The following is a 14,234-nucleotide window of genomic DNA, read 5'->3' as shown; positions in this document are numbered from 1 at the left end:
TAAGGACTGATCGTGGAGGAGAGTTTTTCTCAAAGGCTTTCCAAAGTTATTGTGATTTTAATGGCATTAAGAGGCAACTTACTATTGCATACACACCTCAACAAAATGGGGTAGCTGAAAGAAAGAATCGTACTGTGGTTGAAATGGCAAGGTGCATGTTACAAATCAAGGGATTGAGCAATTCTTATTGGGGAGATGCAGTTGCTACAGTGGTATACATCCTCAATCGTAGCCCCACCAGTTCACTAGAAAAGATGACTCCTTATGAAGCTTGGTATGGTAAAAGGCTTAATGTTAATCATTTCAAATTTTTTGGTTGTTTGGCTTATGTGCATGTAACTGATCAGAATAGACAGAAGTTAGATGCAAAGAGTGATTCATGTATTTTTATTGGGTATAGTGAGAAAAGCAAGGCTTATAGATTGTATAATCCCCTCACTAACAAGCTTATTGTCTCAAGAGATGTGATTTTTTATGAAGGGGGAGTTTATGGTCATCAAAAAGGCCACATTGAGAAGCCAAAATCTGTTTTGAATGATGATATAATTGCTAATATTGATCATGAGAAGCCAACTAATGTTTATGTATCTAGTGGTTTAACTCCACCAAGAAGCCCTTTATGAAGTTCTTCAGTACCAAGTTCAAGTCTAGCTTCTTCTCCAAGTTCTACAAGGAAGGTAAGGAAATTGAGTGATATCTACCAGAGCAATGGAAATCAAGTACATGAAGAAAACCCAATAGGTGAGACGGTGAATTTTGCTTTATTAGCCAAGGCTGATTTTGAACCATCATGTTTTGAAGATGCATGTACTAATGAGGTTTGGGTGAAAGCCATGGAAGAAGAGATGGATTCCATTCATAGAAATAACACTTGGGAGTTAACAGAACTTCCACATGACAAAAAAAGGATTGGCACCAAATGAGTCTACAAGACCAAATTTAACAGTGATGGGAGTGTTGAAAGACACAAGGCAAGATTAGCTGCTAAAGGCTTCACACAGAAGTATGGAATTGACTATGAAGAAATATTTGCACCAGTAGCAAGACAAGAGACCATAAGAATGTTGATTTCATTAGCAGCTCAGAAGAAGTGGAGCATACATCATATGGACGTGAAAAGTGCCTTCTTGAATGGGTACTTAGAAGAGGGAGTATATGTGGAGTAGCCACAAGGTTTTGAAGTGGAAGAAAAAGATAATTATGTCTACAAGTTGAAGAAGGCTTTGTATGGCCTCAAGCAAGCACCAAGAGCATGGTATGCCAGGATTGATGGATACTTTCAGGAGAATGGCTTCCAGAGAAGTAAGAGTGATCCTACCCTTTACTACAAATAAGAAGAAACTGATATTCTCATCATAAGTTTGTATGTTGATGATCTTTTGTATATGGGTAGTAGTTCTAAGATGAAAGATGAATTTAAAGCTGCTATGATGAAAGAATTTGAGATGAAAGATCTTGGTCTGATGAAATATTTTTTAGGAATGGAGGTTTATCAAAGTAAGGATGAGATTTTTATTTGTCAAACAAAGTATGCACAGGATATGCTGAAGAAATTTAATATGACTGATTGTAACCCTACCTCTACTCTAAGTTCTCATGGAGTTTTGTTATGTAGAGATGATGGTGCTGATTTAGTTGATGAGACAACTTATAGAAGTATTGTGGGGAGCTTGATGTTTCTAATCCACATGAGGGCTGATATTGCCTAATCAGTTTCACTTGTTTCAAGGTATATGACAAATCCATCTGAAATACATATGAAGGCAGCAAAGAGGATTTTGAGGTATGTGAAAGGGAATTTAAGTTTTGGTATTCATTACTACTCTTCTGAAAAGTTCAATCTTGTCGACTTTAGTGATTCAGATTGGGGAGGTAGTATGGATGACCCTAAGTCTACATCTGGAAATTGTTTTTCTTTTGGTTCTGGTTTAATTACCTAGAGCTCAAAAAAACAAAGTATTGTTGCCCTCTCATCTATAGAAGCAGAGTATGTTGCAATTACCTCAGTAGGTACACAAGCTCTTTGGCTCAGAAAAGTTTTGGAAGAAATTGGAGAAAAAAAAATTCAACCTACAGTAATTTATTGTGACAATGTGAGTGCCATCAAGTTAGCTAAGAATCTGGTTCATCGCAGTAGAACAAAGCATTTTGATTTGAAATATCACTTCATACGAGATTTGGTGTAGAAGAAGGATGTCGAATTGAAGCACATCAACACCCAAGATCAACTAGCAGATATATTCACCAAAGCAGTTGTGAAAGCTCAGTTTATAGCACTACGAGATAAGATTATGAGCCCTCTCAGCATCAAGGGGGAGTATGTTGATAACTAATGCTTCTCTAGCATGCAGCTAGATTAATTTAGTTAATAGTTTTTTGTTTATTCATGCAAATAAAGCATGTACTCCAGCATGCATTAATCCTTAGGAGTTTTTTTAGTTTTGTTTTTTGCATGAGTTTGTTTTTTAGTAAATAAAGCATGTTGTGCATGCACTTATTGTAATCTTAATTTAGGGAGTAGTTTTTTTTTTTAGTTAGAGAGCCTTAGTAGCTTTCCATGCAATGCTAGGAATATATTTAGAACTGCAGTTATTATTTATTCTTCTAGGGTGCAAATTATTTATATATACAACCTCTATGTAATTTTTTAATTAAGCTTCAATAAAGAAATTGGTGTGTGCAATTCCAAAAAACAAGGCACTTTGTTTTTATTCTGAATTGTGATTTCTTTTTGCAATTTATTCTTTTTGCTATTATTGTTTGCTAATCAGCTGGTTTAGAGAGCATAGGCCAGGTTCAAAATTCTACAGGTTAATCATGCAAGACCTCGCTTTATTTGAGAGTGAACAGTCGAATTGTGTAATTTGTAAGCCACTTGGTTTTCAAACTTTACATTTTTTCTGAGTGAGAAGCAGCATCGTTAAACAGTTGTCGATTCGCTTTGGGTAGAGATGTTTAAAGATAAGGGGGAATCATTTTTAAACTTTACTTTTCTATTATTGACGACTGTCCACTGAAATTTATTCTGTGATTTTTCACCTCCCATTGAATTTTATAAGAGAAGAAAGGAATCATACAGTCGAATCTGGATTAATGCATCCAAATTGATTACGTAAATTGTAAGCAAGGCAACTTTACATTATGAGTTTTCATTTTAAAACTTTATATCTAAAAGAGCCACTTTACACTATTTTCTTTATTCGATTTCTCCTGTTTCGGTTATTTCATATATTTTTGTTCATCTCCTCTTTTGAGTTATTCCTTGTGTTTTTCTTCATCGTTACGTTTGTTTTTACAAATTCATCTTTATTGCTCACTTGCTCAGATTTGTAATTTAAATCATTCTTTTCAAAAAAATTATTTTTAAAGGTCGAGTAATATATGTATTTTTTTTTTTTTAAAAAAACATAAATTAATTTTAGTTTATCTAAAAATTTAATAGATTATTAGCAAAAGTAAATTTTAGAAATAAATAGATTATTTTTTTAAAGTTTTGTTAAGATTTTTATATATATTTAAATAACAGATGAATTTATTTTAATATATATACATAAAAATTAATTCATATTAGTAAGTAAATAAGTGTTTCCTAAAGAAATAATTATTTTTATTTCATAATATATTGCTAGAATAAGAATTTTAATACTATATTTTAACAACAGAAAAATGTTTACTCTTTTTTTTTAATTGGAATAAATAATCAACTACAACCTAACCTAACATTTGCAACAATAAGGATATTGCTACCATTACAACAACAACAACAATAGTGACATGAAACCATCAACAAAAATAAAGATCTTTAGGGTAAACATAGCAACTATCTTCTTTAGCAAAAAAGAGTCTTCCTTTGATAACACATAGGCATAAGAATAAGTCATGTCTACAAACAAAGTTCCACCATTGCATTGTGAAAAAGGATTAGTTGACCATGGAAGTGATGTCTTCATCATGTACTACATTAAGATTTTTCTCTAGAGCCAAGGCAATAAAAAGGAGCTTGAGCTGCTAAACAAGTATCTAAAAGAGAAGATCGCTAATCCTAAACCTAAAGAAGAACCAAGGAAGTAGAAAGTAGTAATACAGTTTGAGCCCAAAGCGATGGATTGGAATCTAATAGTGCTACCCTTGGGCACATATGATTGTAACTATGTAGGGGAAAAAAGCGAGACTAGGTTAACATGCCCTAATCCTACTTTTTGACACACATTACGAAATACGAAAGAGCCTAGAGGTATCACACAGTTGGCTACTTCTTCTTGTGAAGGAGAGAGCCACGGGCTACCTATTAGGATTTCTATTCCCTTGTTGAAATTGGAAGATCAAATGATGCAAGTTCAAGTCCTAATCCCAAAATGCATATACAAGCGAATAACAAGATTGCAGAATTGAGATTAAACAATGAACAGCTGTAAATACAAGGATGAAATAAGAATGCAGATGTGTACCCGGAGTCAAAATCGGACTAAAAATGTTCGAGATGGGGGCGCGGGCGCCACTGTCCTGATTCTGTCCTGAAAACTGCACCGGAAGCTACTGTTTTGCACTCTGGAACACTGTCGAAAACTAACAGAAAGTTGTCTGTCCGGAGGACCAGGGCGCCCAGTGCCTCTGTCCCAGGGACCAGGGCGCCCAGTGCCCCTGTCCTGGCAGGACCAGGGCACCCAGCGCCCCTGTCCCAGTCTTTTGCTCTGCAATTTGATGCAGAGTGTTGTCTTGACCTGTTCTCTTCGGATCTGTATCCTGCGGTGTCGTCCGAGTCCCGAAACCTGCACTGATATCTGAAAATGGGATGGGCGGCTATATAGGGTTTTGCCTTAGTTAAACCCCCGCTTCGGTGATTTCCACCTCTACGAATAGCCAAGTTGTTTTGTAAAATGTATTGTGTGTGCAGACCTAGTGTGTGTGCAAGGTCCTAAAATGCAAGAAAGCAAACTAGAGCAACCTAGAAAGTAAACCCTAATTGCTTGTAAATGACAATGTAAATGCTCTAAATCAAGATGCAAAGTGATCTAAAGCATGAATAAAGGATATATTGAAGCTTATGCAAAGATATGAAAACAACATGAAATCATACCCAACCCTCAAGGGAGGAGTACAAGAGAATCTTCAGTCGGTAATCTCCTATTGTTCTTCAATGTCTTCCAAGCCCTAAGTGGATGAATGAATTTGATGAATGCTTGATAGGACGATGTTGAATGTTGTTGGAGTCTTCAAAAATCTGCTCTTTCACTGCATATGAGGTTCCTGAAAACAAAAATCGGATCCCTTCAAATGAAGAAAGAGAGCTCTTATGTAGGAAACCCTAGGTCGTAATTTCGTCTTTTGGCCGACCTAGAGATTGAATATCCCACCAATTTCTTGGGGTTAAGCTTTATTTTATGATTGGATTGTGCTCCTAAAATTTCAGGAAAAAATGTCCGGGACCATGTGCACTCCGGATGCCACGGTCCCGACAACTTTTCACCAAATTTTCAGGGCCGTCGGATATCATGATTTTAGAGAGAATCCCAAAGTTACAGGTGATTTCGAGATGTTTTGACCCCGAAACCAAGCCCCCAAGTTCGAAATAGGACTTAATTAGGGTTTTTGATTGAGTGATGTATTGGAGAAATAAAATGAAAAGGGCACACTTTAAGGAAAGGGCCCAACTTAGACCTAATTAATTTGATTAATTAAGTGCTAATGCAATGCAAAATGTAAAATGCACTAAGGCGGGTGCTAAACTAGGTGTGAAATTGTACCACCCTAGCAAGTGCGTACAATTTACGACGCTACATTTAGCCCCCACTTTAGCGGTCATATGAGTACTATGTGCATATGCAAGCTAAAGTACAGAAAAGTAAACATCATTTGAAAAAGGATATATCCATAAGTTGTCGGACGAAGCCCCCAGTGGTATCTGCAGTACACAGTTAGGAACCACACCCTACAAAGCACACGTTAGATCATAAAATCACCTAATTCTTACTAAGGAAAGTGATGAAATCTGTGAGTAGCTATATGCCCCCCCCTATTTTGACTTGCTTATTAGGGAGGTGAAACAGGGTAGCATGTTTACTTATGACAAATTGTGTAAGAGAATATTGATGAGGGACGTTCACTAAATAGGCTTCATCAGAGCACTTTTTGGAACATCCCGAGAGTAGGGGAATGAAAATACGATTCCAACGCAACAAACGGCTCGAAAATTGCATCTCCCAAACTCAAGTTATGATAAAATGAATGATAGAGGAAAATTAGGGTTTCAAAAGTAAAGATAAGGAAATGAAAGTATATACCTTGAAAGTGACATTTGCATTTGTCACTTTGTTGATTTTTGAATACTGTTCATTGCAGTGGAGCCCACATAGCCATCATCATGCCTTCACGATGATCGGAGCGTCCCACAAGGATTGAGATCCTGCACCAGGCCATGATTGATGACGAGCCACTGGACGAGGTGAGTTGACTGAACGTTTGACTTTTGATTTTCTGCATTTTGACTTTTATGTGATTGTATGCGGGCCCTAAAGGCTTACCTGGGGCCCACCCAAGGCACCATGGTCCCTGTGGGGCACCCTGGTCCCCCCAGGGTGCCATGGTCCCTGACAGGGCGCCATGGTCCCTTCAGGGCGCCATGGTCCCAATCAAGGCTTGGCGAGGGGTTTCAGGGTTGGCATACGATGTTCGATAGTTTGCATGAGCAATTTTGATGATCGAGTACTGATTACAGTTATGTTTTTGTGTTGCAGGGTCTCCCATACATGAGAGAGCATACGGCGGGACATATTCTGCGCAGTTTGCGAGATCAGATTCCACGGCTGACTCAGGCAGAGAGAGACACATTGTCAATTGTGGGATTATGGTACGTGATCCTCATGCCAGCCATTCGATTCCATCCTGTGATGCTGATGGAATTGATGGAGCGATGGGATCCTGACACATGCACATTTCATCTTCCAGTAGGGGAGCTGACGGTTACACTCGAGGATGTGTACCGTATACTTCGTCTTCCTATCAGAGGAGCGACTGTTACATACACGACCGATCGGTCAGTGGAGGATCATCAGAGAGAGCAGGTATATTGCATAGGGAGAGTCATGCCGAGCGAGACGATAGGTCGCATTATAGTCAAATGGCTCTTACATCCTACAGGGGAGGTACCCCTTCTGAGACACCTTATGATCGCCATCATAGCACTAGCCATCTGCCCTAATGGGCGAGGTACGCACATGCATGGGGGTCTCACATGGTGCATCAGAGCGATGGAGAGACATAGGAGAGTGTATGTGTGGGGTCGGAGTATGCTTGCACATCTCTATCACGACCTTGAGGAGTATGTATTTGGACAGGGTTGCAGTTTGATGACATGCACACTTCTGTAGGTGTGGATTTTAGAGCACTTCACATGCACCAGGCCTGTCAGCTTTTCGCTGAGTACGGCTAGCGAGCGGCCTAGGGTGTTTGCTTATCCACTTACCAGCGAGTGGAGATTTGGAGATTTTTTATATTGGAGAGTGGTATTTGATAGACTGACAGCCGAGGTGACAGTGTGGAGACCCTACCTGCAGATGCACAGATGGGATGGGATGGAGAGACAGTTAGCATGCCTACAGAGGAACCGCCTACTGCAGGGATGATATTCACACATCATAGTCCCATTCTACTTTGACCGAGTATGGAGGCAGTTTGGGCTAGAGCAGTGTGTTCCAGCTGATGTGCCCATCTATACTCGACACTCACGGGTCCTTCCCAGACCTAGAGCAGTAGCGAGACTGACGATAGATGACATCGAGACTACAGATATAGAGGAATCTGATCAGGATGTAGTCACTAATTACTCTGTAGAGCCTAGAGCACAACACAGGTATGTCTCATGGTTTATGAGATCATATCCAGGTCCTATCTTTCCACCAGATCATCCGACAGACCATGCAGGCCCATGGAGACATGGAGACCGAGACAAGGACCAGGGATCCAGGTCAGAGGAGCCAGAGGAGGGAGAGGGTCATGAGGAGGCAGGAGATCCTGATCCACCTACAGGAGATCAGCCTAGTGCCAAGGAGGAGGAGGAGGACACAGATAGAGATGAGGATGAGGAGGAGGATAGAGATGATGAGGAGGAGTCGGATGCAGCTCCCCACCATTCAGGAGATGATACCATAGCTCTGGATCCTCCTCTTATTCCCCAACAGGGGGAACATGAGGCGATACGGAGGCCTGTTCCTAGTACCATCCAGCCTACACCCATCGTGCAAAGATTAGTCGAACGAGGGGAGCCCAGTAGATCTCAGTCACAGATGCTACCGTATCATGATCCCTATTGGCGTGAGGGAGATCCAGGTATAGTAAGTTTATATTAATTGATTAATGTTTTGATGATATAGAATGGTACTAACAAAAATCTGTTCTACTGCCACAGCTAATGTGCAGGAGTGGCGTTCCCTGATTCAGCAGGCAGTGACAGACATTTCCATGATAGCACAGATCCCCAGTTCCTCACAGATTGCTTATAGGCCTCAAGGGAACGCGGGTCGGCATGAGGACTTGTTTTCCCCATTCCGAGTACAGGTAGATATATGGAGGGAGAGAGAGAGAGTCCTATCAGAGGACCTTCAGTGGGCACGGCAAGATCTAGCAGCAGCTCAGGCCAAGGCTACCACCTATCGCGCGATCCTTATGGATAGGGATCGTAGGAGTTCCTCTAGGAGTCACTCACGGTCTGTATCGCGCTACACACCCATGGGTCCACCTTCACGGCCAGATCAGGAGGGAGGGTCCAGTCGACACTCTCCAACCACTAGTCCTAGGGATAGGAGATGATTTTATGATGTAGGAGAGGTCACATTTTGGATGTATAGTGACCTGTATTTGTATATGATCCACATATATATATGTATATATACATGCTTCTCTTTTGTCTCAAATGTGTTATCTTTAATGCTTAAAACAATGTATATTTTATTTTGATTAAATCTAATACACTTGGTAAATGTACATGTATGTTCAGAATTTAATTTCCATGTGATTGATTTCTCAATGCTCCATGATTAAATTGATACATGTGTGACTTAATTAAAATATTTAATCAAGTACTAAATTGATGATAGGGAAGAAATATGCATTAAGTCTAAGAATCATATAACTAATGTGATTTAATTTTGAACTTAAACACAACATGATACGATTCTACTTAACACATAAAGACACTGTATAATATGCTAGCATAATGGAAATGTAAATCTTTTACAATTTACATAAATGAATTCAAGACAAACTATAAAGTAAAGAGACATGCTTGTCAAGAACAAAGCAATATAGATTAAACACCATAACATTTAACTCTATTTTGCTCTAATTAGGAGATACTAACATATTATCCAATGTTGAAGAACTGAAAAGAAGATAAAGAAGAATTAAGCATAATATCTACGCAAGTGCATAGCATTGATAGGTTCTTTAAGAGGCGTACCGTCTGCATCCGCTATTTTGTAAGCACCTGATCCATAATCCTCAATAACAATATATAGTCCAAGCCAATTAGGACTAAATTTTCCCTTTTCTGCAGGTAAGGCATTCACATTGCGCTGATTCTCATAAAGGACTAAGTCACCTACTGAGAAGGAACGTTGAATAACCTTATCATTATAGCTTCATTGTAGAGTTTTGTGATACGCTTGAATATGCTCAAGAGTGTTTATACGCTGTTCATCAAGCATCTCAAGCTGTTGAAGTCGTTGTTCTCTATAAGAGTCATCATCTACTATACCTTTGAGAGAAACCCTAAGTGATGGAATCTCTAACTCTAAAGGCATAATATCGTCAGCACCATAAACAAGATTATAAGGAGTAGTTCCTGTAGCAATTCGTACACTCGTTCGGTAGGCCCAAAGAGCATAGATTAGCTGGTTACTCCAATCCTTACCATGCTTATTCACAGTTTTGCGAAGAATTTGTTCAATTATTTTATTGGATGATTCGGCTTGACCATTTGATTGAGGATAGTATGGTGTAGAAAATCGATGTTTGATATGATACTTCTCGAGGAATTTCTTCACATCCTTGTTCTTAAATGATGTCCCATTATCTCAGATTATAGTGGAAGGTATCCCGAATCGAGAAATGATGTTTTCTAGAAGAAATTGACAAATCACTTCAGCAGTGGTAGAGCGAAGGGGAATAGCTTCTACCCACTTCGTAAAGTAATCTGTTGTGGTTATAATGAAGGTGTGTCCTTCAGATGAAGGAGGAGAGATTTTACCAATAAGATCCAAACCCCATGCAGAGAAAGGCCAAGAAGCTACTTGAGAATGAAGTTCTTGGGCAGGAGCATGAATCAGATTATTGTGTTGTTAACATTGATGACATTTCTTAACAAATGAAAAAGAATCCTTCTGCATAGTTTGCCAATAGTATCCCATACGAAGCAATCTATGAACCAAGGATTTGCCTCCAAAATGCCCCCCATAGGCACCTGAATGTGCTTCTTCAAGAGCAACGGGGATTTCTGATTTGTTAAGACAACGAAGGAGAAGACTGTCATAACCCCTTCGGTAAAGGACATTAGAAAGAATGATATATCTGGCAGACAGCTTGTGGATTCTAGCCCTAGTGTTCCTATTAGTGGAATCAAGAAAGGTACCATCGGTCAAATATCTTACGATATGCGAGTACCATTCATCTGAGTCTATAAAGTCACAACATATTGCCAGACTAGAATCGTCTACAATAGCTAGAGAAATAAGGTTGTGAATAACAAATTTAAGATCAACCATAGGGTCCTCTAAAGATACAAGAGAAGCCACACATGCCATTGCGGCTGCATGTTGATTATCTTTTCGAGGAACAGGTTCCATGGTATAAGAATCAAATTTCTGTAATAAAGAGATGGCAAGATCTTTATATTGTGATAATTTGTCTTGTTTTGCTTGATATATTCCTGTTACTTGTCTTATAATTAATTACGAATCTCCATAGATATGTATGTGTTTTATGTTCAGAGCCAAGGCTGCTTTTATTCCCGCTATAAGAGCCTCATACTCAGCAATGTTATTGGTACACAGGAAATTTAGATGATAGGATAAGGGAATGGATTTCTTTATAGGAGAAATCAGAACCACACCTGCCCCCGATCCCGTACGACACTTAGAGCCATCAAAGTATAACTCCCAAGTTTCATCTTTCTCTATAGAAAGAATGAAGTCGTCGGGAAATGACTCAGGGTTAGGGAAGGAGAAAGGTGAAGGGGCCTCAACTAAGTGATCGGTCAACGCTTGTCCTTTAATTGCTCTTTGTGAAACAAATTTAAGGTCAAATTCAGTTAACATCATAACCCATTTAGCTAGGCATCCTGATAAATCAGTTTTAGAGAAAAGATGCTTCAAAGGATCAAACTTTACCATGACGTGGACTTCTGAATTTAAAAGATAATGTCTCAATTTCTGAGTCGCAAACACCAAGGCCAAGCATTGTCTTTCTATCGCAGAATATCGGGTCTCATAATCGAGTAAGGTACGACTTATGTAATAAACCGAACATTCCTTACCATCTTTATCATGTTGTGCCAACAATGCTACGAGAGCATGAGGGGAAGCAGCTGTATACAGAAGGAAAGGTTTAGAAGGTTCGGCAGGTTGAAGAATGGGAGGACTAGCCAAATATACTTTTAAATCTTCAAATGCTTGCTGACAATCCTTATTCCATTGAAAAGTGATATCCTTTTTAAGGAGTTGAGTAAAAGGAAAGGTACGATCCGCAAGTTGAGACACAAACCTACGAATGGCTTGAATCTTTCCTTGTAAGCTTTTAAGTTGAGACACATTTCTAGGAGGTGGCATGTTGACAATAGCATCTATTTTCTTAGTGTCCACCTCAATCCCATGATGCGAAACTATAAATCCTAATAGTTTTCCACTATCCACACCAAAAATACATTTTCGGGGATTCAAGCGCATGTGATATTTATGAATTCTTTCAAAGATTTGATGAAGGATTTTAACATGATCCATAAGAAGAAAGGATTTGGCTAAAATGTCATCAACATAATCCTCTAAAATCTTATGCATATAATCATGAAAGATAAGGGTCATCACTCGTTGATAAGTTGCACCGGCATTTTTAAGTCCAAAAGGCATCATTATCCAACAAAACGTACCCCAAGGAGTGGTGAAAGCAGTTTTGAATTGATCTTGAGGGTTAATGAAAATTTGATTGTATCCTAAAAAACCATCCATGAAGGATAACAAGGCATGTCCTGCCGTAGAATCAACTATAATATCAATGTTCGGAAGAGGGAAATCATCTTTTAAAGAAGCCTTATTTAGATCCTGAAAGTCGGTACACATTCTTATTTTGTTGTCTGGTTTAGCCACAGTGACAATATTTGAAATCCATGGCGAATAGTCAATAGGGCAGATAAATCCAGCCTCCAATAATTTTTCAATCTCAGCCTTAACAAGCAAAGCCACGTTGGGATTCATTTTTTGAATCTTTTGTTTCATAGGCTTAGCATCAGGAACTAAGACAATATTATGAGTAACAATCTTAGGATCTATACCAGGCATGTCAGAGTATGTCCAAGCAAAGATCTCGAGGAATTCATGCAATAAATCTTCATATTGTTTTTGTTCCTCTTCATCCAAACATTTTCCAATTTTAATAACTTTCTCTTTATTGCAAGGATCCATCTTAACATCAGTGGTGTCCCTTATGAGAAGATTACTTTGTTGAGGAGTATCCTTTAACTGAGGGAATTCTTTCACAATCTCATCATTATCAATCTCTTTTCCAAAATAGGCTTCAGTGTTCAAACAATAAGGGAGTCCCCTATTGTGATGATAATGAGGAAGAGTGTCATAGGCTCCCAAGAACTCAGCTAAAGCGTCGTCGGTAGGGAAGACATCCAAAGCATAGTCACCTGAAGGATCCCCATCAATATACTCAGGGTGTTGCATTGATAGAGATGTAGAAATAGCATTAACACTAATGCATGGTCTTTTAGAAGCTTTAGTACGTTTGCAGGGATTATAGCCAAGCCCAAAGGCATAATTGTGAAAATTAGTCTCTAGAGGAACTCTTATCCCTTGTTCATGAGCACCACAACCTTTTCCATGATACCCATGCTTAGCAAAGATGCGAAAACCATGACCATAACGATCAGCCATTTCAGAAAGAGAAGGTGGTTTTTCATAAGACAAAGAATCAAACTCTTCATAATTAGAGGTGTGAGGAGAAGAAGTTTGAGAAGCGGCCACAAAATTATTACTCATAGATTCAGGTAAGGTTGATTGATTTTTAGCTTCTTCCTTCTTTTCAACTTTAAGCTCCCTGGAAGGAACCTTATATTCACCTACAAAAGTGGGATTAAAATCAAGAGATCCCCAATCGTCTTCTTCGAGGATCTTCTCAGGATCAAAATCCTTCTTATGTGTAGTTTCAAGTCGAGAAGAATCTTCTTCAGGAGCTCCCAACTCATCCAAAGAATTTTGATCATCAGAGAGCGAGGATTCATCGATAGGTTTCTTGTTTAAAGAGTCATCACTAGACGAGGATCACTTAGAAGAACTCCCTTTGGAAGTAGATGTTTGTAGACAAGCTTGGAAATTAGTATCACCTATCAAAGTATATGTCTTATTGTTATAAACAAATTTAACTTGTCTATGCAATGTAGAGGGGACAGCTTGCATGCTGTGAATCCAAGGTCTCCCTAATAACAAGTTATATGTTAAATTTCCTGACATAACATGGATAGGAGTAGGCAAAGTAACAGGTCCCACTGTAAGGGGTAAGGTGATGATACCTAATGAAGTCTTAGCAACATTGTCAAAGCCACGAATGGGACGAGAGTCAGGCTCAATAAGAGACATATCCACATTCATCTTATGCAATAGATTAATGCTACACACATTAAGGCTAGAGCCATTATCTACTAGTGTTCATCTTATAGCAGTGTCTTTCATGATAACCACAATCATCAAGGGATCATATTGTTGTTGAATTTCACTAGTAGGCAACTCATCTTGGGTAAACACAATTTGAGCTTTAGGATTCATCACAGAGTTAACCAAAGATGCTATATTACTAGATGTATTCAGTGGAGGGATATTCAAATCTTTCAAGGCATCTTGTAACATTCCATGATGAGCGGAAGAAGTTTGAATCAAATCCCAAAGGGATATCTTAGCAGGGGTAGCTTTAAGTTGTTCTATGAGATCATATTCCTTACCCATAACTTGCGAGATATGGGGAGCTTG

Source organism: Cryptomeria japonica, chromosome 11 (assembly GCF_030272615.1).
Source record: "Cryptomeria japonica chromosome 11, Sugi_1.0, whole genome shotgun sequence".
NCBI lineage: Eukaryota > Viridiplantae > Streptophyta > Pinopsida > Cupressales > Cupressaceae > Cryptomeria > Cryptomeria japonica.
The sequence above is the reverse complement of the archived record's forward strand: the minus strand, read 5'-3'. Positions refer to the sequence as shown.